The sequence below is a fragment of the Salvelinus namaycush genome, unplaced genomic scaffold (assembly GCF_016432855.1).
Source record: "Salvelinus namaycush isolate Seneca unplaced genomic scaffold, SaNama_1.0 Scaffold372, whole genome shotgun sequence".
In the NCBI taxonomy this organism is placed as follows: Eukaryota; Metazoa; Chordata; class Actinopteri; order Salmoniformes; family Salmonidae; genus Salvelinus; species Salvelinus namaycush.
The window spans coordinates 149,242-162,026 of NW_024060697.1; the positions used below are offsets into that span (position 1 = coordinate 149,242).

Genomic DNA, 12,785 nt, shown 5'->3' on the forward strand with positions numbered 1-12,785 from the left:
GTTGAATAGGCTAGTAATAGCGGTTGCAACAATTTCGGCAGATAATTTTAGAAAGAGAGGGTCCAGATTGTCTAGCCCAGCTGATGTCTAGAGATCCAGATTTTGCAGCTCTTTCAGAACATCAGCTGTCTGGATTTGGGTGTAGGAGAAGGGGGGCCTTGGGCAAGTTGCTGCAGGGGGTGCTGAGATATTGGCCGGGGGTAGAGGTAGCCAGGTGGAAAGCATGGCCAGCCGTAGAAAAATGCTTATTGAAGTGATCGATTACCGTAGATTTATCGGTGGTGACAATGTTTCCTATCCTCAGTGCAGTGGGCAGCTGGGAGGAGGTGCTCTTATTCTCTATGGACTTTACAGTGTCCCAAAACATAGTGTTTCCACATAACCATATCTCCATGTCGGCCACCTGTGCTAATTAGTTATCTAGCGTGTCTTCCTAACAACTGTGTGTAAATGTAACTGTGGAGAAAGTGTAGTTCGTCAACTGGCACACACACAGCTTATGGATCTGTGCAGTAGGCTAAGTGTATCGTTTTTATTTGAAATATTATTTCTCACTGATATGAAAGATAAGGAGCATATGTTTTGAAAAACGTTTTGCAAGTGATGATTATTGATGCTTCTAAACGTTAAAGCACAGTGTCGGGAATTGTAGTTCACACACATCCAACAATGTGCGAAGCTAACTGATGAAAACCCCTACAGACAATACGGGTTTTCAAGAGCTATAGCACCCTCCAGCTGTGAGGAGAGGGATGTCATCATGTTCGATGCGTTCAAGTGGAATGTGACACCGGTAGCGATCAGCGTGGATTTTGGACACACTCACACCCGGCTTTCTCTACAACATTTCAACGTCATGAAATCTACTCGAATCCGATTCTGTGTTATAGTACTGCACTCTTATTATTTTTTCGCCATAACTTGGAGGCTTCTCTGAGACAGTGTAAGCTAAACGCTGATGCTGAACGAACCAAGAAAACGAAACATAGCATTCTGCCGGCGCTACTTTTCTTTCATCCATAGGCTACATTTGCTTCAGAAGTTTTCTCCCCAAATGTAAGCGACGGCGAAGGTATTTTTGTACGTTTCTTTGGTTGTTCATGCACTTTTACTTTTTGTGCTATTTAGTATTTTTCTCTACAAAACTGACCAACAGTTCCATGGACAATATTTTAGAAAAGCGGGTGGTCTCCATTACGGAATACAATTGGCGACTGAATGAATTGAGGCCACACACAGAAAGGGAACAGTTGATTCGGCACTACGAACTGAAATAATTCGGATTCTTTGCCGCTATTCACGTGGTAAGTGTCATCACAGTTCATTGAGTATCGACTGCCTACAATTGGAAACATTGTGTCAATGTAAATAAATACTGATTATTATGTAGCATATGCACACCTTGTGTTACACCCCTACCTCATTTGCACACACTGTATATAGACTTTTTATACTGTATTATTGACTGTATGTTTGTTTATTCCATGTGTAACTCTTGTGTTGTTGTATGTGTCGAACTGCTTTGCTTTATCTTGGCCAGGTCGCAGTTGTAAATGAGAACTTGTTCTCAACTAGCCTACCTGGTTTAATAAAGGTGAAATAAAATAAATAGCTCACTGACCGACATTTTGACAGGTTACTTTGTGCACGAGAGTGCCCCGGGATCTGGATTAGTAGAATGTGATGTGACATTCTGATTCCATTTCTCTCCCTCCTTAAATCCAGATGCAAAATCGAAGCTGTGTGTCTAGAGGCAGGGTTTAATAAGCTTTCTTATACAAAGCAGATTGTGATCCGATTACATTCAAGCTTTCTTAACGTTAAACTGAACCAAACACTTAGGCCTAATGGCTTGCTGTCTTCAAGGTATATTTGGTCAGTTTTTCATGCAGTGGCTGGTGGACTGGGAGTCTTCTTCTTGAGGGCCACGATGGACTATAAATGAAGCAATCGAGAAGGCACATGATCTGCCTGGAAACATACTCCATAACAAATTCCCTATTAGTCAATTTCATTCCAAAAATACTTTTTAACATTTTGTTTGTATCACAATGACACCTTCCTTTTATTTCCATTATATGAGCAGTGAGGTAATGGATCTTAACCCGCTGCATAGCCTAACACATGTTGGTTAACTTTGTTCCTTTCATGTCTCCAGATGTGCAAGCTTTCCACATTGCTGGCTATGTTTGACCAGAAGCATAGGCCACCATCCCAGACTTTAATAGCAGAGATACTGAGGCCACCTGGACTATTTACATCGACACCCCTCCCCCTTTGTTTTTACACTGCTGCTACTCGCTGTTTATTATCTATGCATAGTCACTTTACCCCTACCTACATGTACAAATTACCTCAACTAACTCCTTATTCTTATTTTATTGTTACTTCTTATTTTATTTTTTTACTTGAGTTTATTTAGTAAATGTTTTCTTAACCAACAATGCAGTTCAAGAATTAGAGTTAAGGGCTTGTAAGTAAGCGTTTCACGGTAAGGTCTACCTACACCTGTTGTTTTCGTCACATGTGACAAATAACATTTTATTTTATTTTGATTTGCTCTTAGCTGTTCTCAACTACACACACACACACATCGTTTCTGTCTGATACACTGGCACTTTGAGATCCAATATTCAAGGCCACATTAAATGTACTAGTTCAAACATAGTCATGTGTGTCATAATCATGCCCTATTGGTACCATGCCAGACATTCATGCTTTGCTATTGAGGCTGCTCTCAACTACTCAACCACACACACACACAGGTCTGTGGTGGTATTTCCATCTGATACGGTGGCACATCCAATATTCAAGGCCACATTAAGTTCAAACAATCATGTGTGTCATAATCCTAATCATGCCCTATTGACCATTGTGCTGCTGAGTGTGGCACAAACCAGCTGTGTGAAACACGTGTCACATAGGTGCCCATACTAAATCCCCCTGGTGTCTGAAAGTGAAAGCAGCCTATACTCTACTGCTGCTGTGACAATGGGTCTTGGTGTGTGTGTGCGCGTGCGCGTGTCAGTCAGTCAGGATCAACCGGGGCCATGCCATCCATGCGTGATTTATAATCCCTGTGTTTTAACAGATTGCATCCGAGCAGCTCAATAATTGTGCCATCCCATTCCCTGCAGCAGACAGAGATGAAGGGTTGTATAACCAACCATACAGCTGAGCATTAGGACTGGGGTTATATATTGTTCTTGGACATAGTTCGTTGATCCCACTGTGATTTAGTGCGGAGAGACTTTCGAGGGACACATGGGTCCATTGCTTTCCTACTCATTTCACAATCTCTGGGAAAAGCGACTGGCCTTATTACGGTCTCTTGCATTTTCTCATCCTCTTAATGCATGAGTGATTTCTTCTTCTCTGCTCTTCTGCACGTGTGTTTTGGCCTGAACGCCTGGAGAGCTTGGTCGTGTTCCCCTGCTCAAACGTTGCGTGCATAAACCAATGGTTGCGTGTCACATCATCGACTGTGCCGTCGGGCACCAGATTGCTATAGCATATGATGTGGTAAACTGATGCCTATCCAGGCGTTGTTAGATCTGGTATGCTTCAGCAACACCTGGGCAGAGGACCGCTCCCCTCATCTCTCTCTAGCTCCTCATCCCTCTATCTTTCACCCCTAACCACTCTCTCACCCCTAACCTCACTCTCTCTCACCCCTAACCTCACTCTCTCTCACCCCTAACCTCACTCTCACTCACCCCTAACCTCACTCTCTCTCACCCCTAACCTCACTCTCTCTCACCCCTAACCTCACTCTCTCGCTCACCCCTAACCTCACTCACCCCTAACCTCTTCTCTCTCTCTCTCTCCTAACCCCTCTCCCCTAACCTCTCCTCTCTCTCTCCTAACCCCTCTCCCCTAACCTCTCTCTCTCTCCTAACCCCTCTCCCCGAACCTCTCCTCTCTCTCTCCTAACCCCTCTCCCCGAACCTCTCCTCTCTCTCTCCTAACCCCTCTCCCCGAACCTCTCCTCTCTCTCTCCTAACCCCTCTCCCCTAACCTCTTCTTTCTCTCTTTCACCTCTAACTCTCGCTGCTCCTATTTATGGCAGCGAGTATCACTCACTATAATTAGGTGGTTCATGTTGTGTCTGTATGTCCAGTCCAATCCTGCTAATGCAAATGTGTTAGGCTAGATTTGTTTGTCCTATCCTATTCTAACTTGCCTACAGCTGCGGCATAGACATGGCTAATGGACTGATGAAAATAAGAGGATCCACTCTTGCTCTTGCAGTCACTTCTCTCTATTCTTACATGCAGTAATTATGAAGCATGTTTTACTAGTTGAAGGTCTACTGCCTATGTAACCAACACTTACTGGGCCTTTACAGTTCATATCTATTTCTGCAGTCAATCAGGCACTACATCTCTCCATTTTGTCTAATAACATCAATATCCCGTTCCTCTTTTTCACCAGTTGTGCAACATGCTGAGAGGCAGTTTCATCATTCAAAGAATTGAAGCAAAGCAACCACTCCAGATGACTAACATTTATACTAGGGATGAATTAATTATTCAACTAAAGGTTTTTCTACAGTTGAAGTTGAACTGTTTTTTTAATCAAATGAGTTCACATCTGTCTAATCTCACAAGCATTCACATTTGAAATATATATGCATGATTTGTTGATAGTTTATAGTTGATATCCTGAGGCACACTAGCTAGCGTTAGCCATGGCAGAAAGACATGGAGACTCCTCTCAGCAAGTCCAGATTAACTGCCTGCCTCACTATAGTGTGACTGAGTCTCCTGCTGGAATGAGGCATGCTGGGGCTCTGAGCTCAGCTCCATTCTTTGGCCTCTCCTTTGTAAATAAAGCTTTTGTTTTTTGGGGGCAATGGGCATCCCACTTTCTGTCTTTCACAGCTACAGACAGCAGCTTCAAATATTGCTCAACACACAGCTAACTGCTTGAACAGGAGGGACAACCCTTTTCCTCTAGTTGTTGGGAAATGTAGGCCCAGTGTCCTAGTAGTTGGCTGCTGGCAGCAGAACACTGTCCGAGGGTGCAATTAGAATGAGCAGGTATAATTTCTAGTTGACCTCTTCCCCCCACTTGTATATGACAGATTCATCGCAACATTTATACCATGGCAAACAAGGTAGGGGTGACAAGTGGGGGACACAAAGTGATTATTAATCATAGCAGAATGAGCAGTTTAACTGTAAGACTCTACACAGCCACAGATAAAGGAACACACCATCCCACCACCTTTCCTCAGAAAGTGTTCCTCTGTGTGTGACTGAGGCAGTCAACAGAAGCAGGCCTCTGAGTAGATCCCATAATGCCTCCACTCCCGTTGTTCTCTCCTTTGTTCAGTTAGTTTCAGGGGAGCTTTTAAGAAAGAGTTGCATTACTTTGGAGACGTGCCCTGAAATATAATGAGAGAGAGAGCAGACCAGAGTTCCTGTGGAAAGTGTGACACCTCGGAATGAGCTGGCGGAGAAAAACCCATTAAAGAAACTACGTATGGCCATTTGTCATTCAGCTAGCTATTAATAGTCAGGCAGGCTAATGGTGTCTAGTTGAATGCGTCGTTTTTCTGGTGATATAAGTAGGCTACTTTGTCATCAGGTCAGACCTGTGTCCCTGTTGAGGTTGTTTTTCCTCATATCAGGGCTGCGTCCCAAATGGCACCCTATTCCCTATATAATGCCCATAGTGCTCTGGTCAAAAGTAGTGCACTATATAGGGAATAGAGTGCTATTTGGAACACTGCCCAGGTGCTAGTAGGAAAAGCAGTTGATTGTTTGAGTGTCTGACTATGGGTCAGCATGTGTTTGTTTGTTTCCAATGAGGGTCAGTGGAATACATGATTGGATTTAGGCCTACTCTAGACGTGACAGTACATTGAATAGATTGTGCTGACCTCAGGTGGTGCTGTAGTCCTGGTAGAGGGAGGTCATTACACTGAAAGGCTGTTATTGTTCGTAGTCTGGTTCAGACAGAGACCTCTGGTATGTATGCAGATCATTTACCATGTGAATGTCTTCCAAGTTCTTTTATTTTGTTATTGGTTTGTTGGGATCCCCATTAGCCTACGTCAATGGTGACAGCTAGTCTTGCTGGTGTCCGACATATAATGAAAAATACATCACTGACAAAATACTTTACAATTTAGTTAATCAAGATAACTTGTGTTTATTACTGGAATGGTCTCAGGGAAGCCTTGTTCTAGATGTGCTGGTGTTTATTACTGGAATGGTCTCAGGGAAGCCTTGTTCTAGATGTGCTGGTGTTTATTACTGGAATGGTCTCAGGGAAGCCTTGTTCTAGATGTGCTGGTGTTTTATTACTGGAATGGTCTCAGGGAAGCCTTGTTCTAGATGTGCTGGTGTTTATTACTGGAATGGTCTCAGGGAAGCCTTGTTCTAGATGTGCTGGTGTTTATTACTGGAATGGTCTCAGGGAAGCCTTGTTCTAGATGTGCTGGTGTTTATTACTGGAATGGTCTCAGGGAAGCCTTGTTCTAGATGTGCTGGTGTTTATTACTGGAATGGTCTCAGGGAAGCCTTGTTCTAGATGTGCTGGTGTTTATTACTGGAATGGTCTCAGGGAAGCCTTGTTCTAGATGTGCTGGTGTTTATTACTGGAATGGTCTCAGGGAAGCCTTGTTCTAGATGTGCTGGTGTTTATTACTGGAATGGTCTCAGGGAAGCCTTGTTCTAGATGTGCTGGTGTTTATTACTGGAATGGTCTCAGGGAAGCCTTGTTCTAGATGTGCTGGTGTTTATTACTGGAATGGTCTCAGGGAAGCCTTGTTCTAGATGTGCTGGTGTTTATTACTGGAATGGTCTCAGGGAAGCCTTGTTCTAGATGTGCTGGTGTTTATTACTGGAATGGTCTCAGGGAAGCCTTGTTCTAGATGTGCTGGTGTTTATTACTGGAATGGTCTCAGGGAAGCCTTGTTCTAGATGTGCTGGTGTTTATTACTGGAATGGTCTCAGGGAAGCCTTGTTCTAGATGTGCTGGTGTTTATTACTGGAATGGTCTCAGGGAAGCCTTGTTCTAGATGTGCTGGTGTTTATTACTGGAATGGTCTCAGGGAAGCCTTGTTCTAGATGTGCTGGTGTTTATTACTGGAATGGTCTCAGGGAAGCCTTGTTCTAGATGTGTTGGTGTTTATTACTGGAATGGTCTCAGGGAAGCCTTGTTCTAGATGTGCTGGTGTTTATTACTGGAATGGTCTCAGGGAAGCCTTGTTCTAGATGTGCTGGTGTTTATTACTGGAATGGTCTCAGGGAAGCCTTGTTCTAGATGTGCTTTTATATTCAGCCAACTTCTCTGACTATGGTTCTATCAGATATGGGACCAGGCTAGTCTCGGAGTGCATTGAAAATGTTGAGAGGATCATTTTAGGAACTCATTATTTTCTATCCTTCTAGTTGCCAGTGTCTGTCTCATTTGAGGACCGTTTGGCACATTTAGTCATGTAAGACAAACACAAGTGGTATCAGAATAGGTCAATAACGTTGTCACAATGTGTTGTGTGTTCTAATCAAATGTATTTATAAATCCCTTTTTACATCAGCTGATGTCACAAAGTGCTGTACAGAAACCCAGCCTAAAACCCCAAACAGCAATGCAGGTGTAGAAGCACAGTTAGGAAAAACTCCCTAGAAAGGCAGGAACCTAGGAAGAAACCTAGAGAGCAACCAGGCTATGAGGGGTGGCCAGTCCTCTTCTGGCTGTGCTGGGTAGAGATTATAACAGTACATGGCCATTAAGGCCAGATAGTTCTTCAAGACGTTCAAAGATGACCAGCAGGGTCAAAGAATAATCACAGTGGTTGTGACTGTTGAGCTGTTCTCTAGTGTGTCGTGAAACTTGTTTAGATAAAACACAATGCCCTCGTGACACTTTGGAGAGTTTCCCCTACAGTGAACTCAGGACCTGGTTGGTTGCAGGTAGTGTCCTGCACGGGTCAGTTTTTTTGGAGCTGCACCCGCCCCACGCCGGCCACATCAATTCATAGCCCCACCCGATATCTGACATCGGGACAGATTTTTCCCCGCAACCTGACCCACACGCAATGAATTGTTCCTAGTTGATTTATGACCTGCCAAATAACATCAGTGTAATTGTTTTTATTACTCCAGAGTAATATGTTATTATTCCCTTCCCTGAATGAATGAATTTGTCTGCATGTCTATTCAACATTTGGATAAAAGGAAACCGGCAGTATCCTGTATCTCTCTATAACAGACACAATCAGATTCATTCAGAATCACTAGGAGACTTTGCAGCATGACTTAAAGCAACACCTGACAGTGTCCTCAAGGTAACTCCTCCATGAAATAGCCTGCTGGGTCTTTGAGTCCACAGCAGGGTTGGGCTCAAATTAAATTAATTCAGGAAGTAAACTGAAATTACAATTCAATGATTGAAAAAGGGGCATCTAATTTTAATTACCTCGATAAGTTGAAAAGGAGAAGCTATTTATGTGGAAAGTTTTTAAATGTGTGTTTTTAAAAATTCAAATCACTGAAATGACTGCCTTCAATTAGAATTGAGCCCAACGCTGGTCCACAGTGCAATGAATTGAGAGGGTTGAAAGGGAATATCTTTTGTGATCACGGGTCCTTTCTGAGAAGCTCTATCTATGGATTTGTATTGATGTTATGGCTAGGGAGTGTCTGGCATGGGGGCAGGGTGTAACCACTCAGCAGCAGATGGGAGATGGTTATCATATGACCCCTTAAGGTCATAACACACAATACAACCCCTGGGAATCCTTTGTCTCCCGGACCTTCATTTTAGGGTTGTCACCATACCAGTAACACTATACTCACAAGTATTGTGGCAAGGAAACAAAGCTTGAAGCGGATTTAATTTCTTGAGAAAACTGTCCTAATGTTAGAAACAAACAGCATGATGTTGTCACATTTGTTTATTTTGCAAGCTATAGCATCCACAAGTTTACATAAAGTAGGGTTTTATCAGACCATAGAGTTTAGTCTAATCCGTGTTTTCTTTTTTGCCATGGAAAATCTGGTATCGTAGTATAGCGATACTGGTATTGTGACAACGCTACTTCATTTCACCTTTAGATGTATCTCTGTGATGTTTGCTGTGTCTACATCAGCCGTCTGTCTGGACTAGATCACTCCATGCGTAGGCACTGTCATAGAAATAGAATCTCATTCTCGTTCTGTTGGCACGGTTACATTTTCTGTGTTATCTTGTCAATGTTTTATTAGCCACTGTCTGCTGCTCTCAGAATGTATATCCTCCTCCAGTCATGTTGGTGTGTCATGGTGTGAGCAGCATTCTGTCATGGGTCATAGCCCAGGAACCTTATGGGTGAGGGTTTAGACACTTCTGTGTTCTAGTTCAATCACCATCATTGACTGGTTGAGCTAAAAAGTGCATGATTATTCAGCTGCTGTATCTAGTTATGTTTTACAGTCTTTTACACCACATGAAAGGGTAGGCTGGGCGTGGTGCGAAGCCCTGGGTTGGCGTGGTGCGAAGCCCTGGGTTGGCGTGGTGCGAAGCCCTGGGTTGGCGTGGTGCGATGCCCTGGGTTGGCGTGGTGCGATGCCCTGGGTTGGCGTGGTGCGAAGCCCTGGGTTGGCGTGGTGCGAAGCCCTGGGTTGGCGTGGTGCGATGCCCTGGGTTGGCGTGGTGCGAAGCCCTGGGTTGGCGTGGTGCGAAGCCCTGGGTTGGCGTGGTGAGAAGCCCTGGGTTGGCGTGGTGCGATGCCCTGGGTTGGCGTGGTGCGATGCCCTGGGTTGGCGTGGTGCGATGCCCTGGGTTGGCGTGGTGCGAAGCCCTGGGTTGGCGTGTTGCGATGCCCTGGGTTGGCGTGTGCGATGCCCTGGGTTGGCGTGGTGCGATGCCCTGGGTTGGCGTGGTGCGATGCCCTGGGTTGCAAATACTTGAAATTTAAAAAGAAATACTTTATCTGTGTCTATTAGAGCTTTCCTGACTTAATGAACCAATAGAAAAAGTCCCAAAACTGCAAACCAGGTCTTAACTTTAGGTCTAAATGGCGATTGGTCTTGGGTTTACATTAGAGGTCGACCGATTATGATTTTTCAATACCGATTATTGGAGGACCAAAAAAAGCCGAATAACGATAATCGGACGATTTTTATTTATTAAAAAAAAAAAAAAAAAAATGTCATTTATTGATTTATTTGTAATAATGACAATTACAACAATACTGAATCAACACTTTTATTTTAACTTAATATAATGCATCAATAAAATCAATTTAGCCTGAAATAAACAATGAAACATGTTCAATTTGGTTTAAATAATGCAAAAACAAAGTTTTGGAGAAGAAAGTAAAAGTGCAATATGTGCCATGTAAAAAAGCTAACGTTTAAGTTCCTTGCTCAGAACATATGAAAGCTGGTAGTTCCTTTTAACATGAGTCTTCAATATTCCCAGGTAAGAAGTTTTAGGTTGTAGTTATAATAGGAATTATAGGACTATTTCTCTCTATACCATTTGTATTTCATATACCTTTGACTATTGGAAGTTCTTATAGGCACTTTAGTATTGCCAGTGTAACAGTATAGCTTCCGTCCCTCGCCCCGAACCAGGAACACTTCAACAACAGCCACCCTCGAAGCATCGTTACCCATCGCTCCACAAAAGCCACGGCCCTTGCAGAGCAAGGGGAACAACTACTTCAAGGTCTCAGAGCGAGTGACGTCACCGATTTGAAACGCTATTAGCGGGATGCGCGCTAACTAGCTAGCCATTTCACATCTGTTACACTAGCCTAATCTCGGGAGTTGATAGGCTTGAAGTCATAAACAGCTCAATGCTTGAAGCACAGCGAAGAGCTGCTGGCAAACGCACGAAAGGGCTGTTTGAATGAATGCTTACGAGCCTGCTGCTGCCTACCAGTCAACAGTCAGACTGCTCTGTCAAATATCAAATCATAGACTTAATTATAACATAACACACAGAAATACGAGCCTTAGGTGTAACGGTCGTTCTCCTCCTCTTCGTCTGAAGAGGAGGAGTAGGGATTGGACCAAAGCGCAGCGTGAAATGTTGACATAACGAAGTTTATTAAAGTAAAGACGTAACACGAAAACCCTTTAACAAACTACCAAAACAAATAAACGACGTAGACAGACCTGGACTTGAGAACTTACATATAACGAAGAACGCACGAACAGGAACAGACTACATACACGAACGACAAAACGAAACAGTCCCGTGTGGTAGACATATACGGACACAGGAGACAACCACCCACCACCGACAATGTGAAACGACCTACCTATATATGGTTCTCAATCAGAGGAAAACGTCAAACACCTGCCTCTGATTGAGAGCCATACAAGGTCAATTAACACTGACACTTAACATAGAACAAACAACACAGACTGCCCACCCAGCTCACGTCCTGACCCACTAAACACAACTATACAAAAGGAAAACAAGGTCAGGAACGTGACATTACCCCCCCCCCAAGATGCGGACTCCGGCCGCAAAACTCAACCTCAAGGGGAGGGTTTGGGTGGGCATCTGTCCACGGTGGCGGCTCCGGCGCAGGACGAGGACACCACTCCACCATTGTCTTTGTCCCCCTCCTTAGCGTCCCGTGAGTGGCGACCCTCGCCCCTGACCATGGTCCAGGAACCTTCACCAAGGCCCCTCCTAAATATAGACAACTCAGGACAGAGAGGTAGCTCAGGACAGAGAGGTAGCTCAGGACAGAGAGGTAGCTCAGGACAGAGAGGTAGCTCAGGACAGAGAGGTAGCTCAGGACAGAGAGGTAGCTCAGGACAGAGAGGTAGCTCAGGACAGAGAGGTAGCTCCGGACAGAGAGGTAGCTCCGGACAGAGAGATAGCTCCGGACAGAGGGGCAGCTCCGGACAGAGGGGCAGCTCCGGACAGAGGGGCACCTCCGGACTGGAGGGCAGCTCCGGACTGGAGGGCAGCTCCGGACTGGAGGGCAGCTCCGGACTGGAGGGCAGCTCCGGACTGGAGGGCAGCTCCGGACTGGAGGGCGGATCCTGGCTGGCTGGCTCTGGCGGATCCTGGCTGGCTGGCTCTGGCGGATCCTGGCTGGCTGACGGCTCTGGCCGGTCATGGCTGGCTGACGGCTCTGGCCGGTCATGGCTGGCTGACGGCTCTGGCCGGTCATGGCTGGCTGACGGCTCTGGCCGGTCATGGCTGGCTGACGGCTCTGGCCGGTCATGGCTGGCTGACGGCTCTGGCCGGTCATGGCTGGCTGACGGCTCTGGCCGGTCATGGCTGGCTGACGGCTCTGGCCGGTCATGGCTGGCTGACGGCTCTGGCCGGTCATGGCTGGCTGACGGCTCTGGCCGGTCATGGCTGGCTGACGGCTCTGGCCGGTCATGGCTGGCTGACGGCTCTGGCCGGTCATGGCTGGCTGACGGCTCTGGCCGGTCCTGGCTGGCTGGCGGCTCTGGCCGGTCCTGGCTGGCTGGCGGCTCTGGCCGGTCCTGGCTGGCTGGCGGCTCTGGCGGATCCTGGCTGGCTGGCGGCTCTGGCGGATCCTGGCTGGCTGGCGGCTCTGACGGCTCGGGACAGACGGGCGGCTCTGACGGCTCGGGACAGACGGGCGGCTCTGACGGCGCTTGGCAGACGGGCAGCTCTGGCCGGCTGAGGCGCACTGTATGCCTGGTGCGTGGTGCCGGAACTGGAGGTACCGGGCTAAGGACACGCACCTTCAGGCTAGTGCGGGGAGCAGCAACAGGGCACACTGGACTCTCAATGCATACTATAGGCCTGGTGCGTGGTACCGGCACTGGTGGTACCGGGCTGAGGGCACA

The 12,785-nt window shown here is 46.0% G+C and overlaps 1 long non-coding RNA gene across 1 annotated transcript in view; it reads left to right on the forward strand.

Annotated features, from left to right (window-relative positions):
• The first annotated feature begins 827 nt into the window (after positions 1 to 827).
• Positions 828 to 12,785, forward strand: part of LOC120040676 — a 44,609-nt gene continuing 32,651 nt past the window's right edge. The window contains exon 1 of the long non-coding RNA XR_005475720.1: positions 828 to 1,304. This is a non-coding gene — a long non-coding RNA (uncharacterized LOC120040676). The remainder of the gene's footprint in view (positions 1,305 to 12,785) is intronic.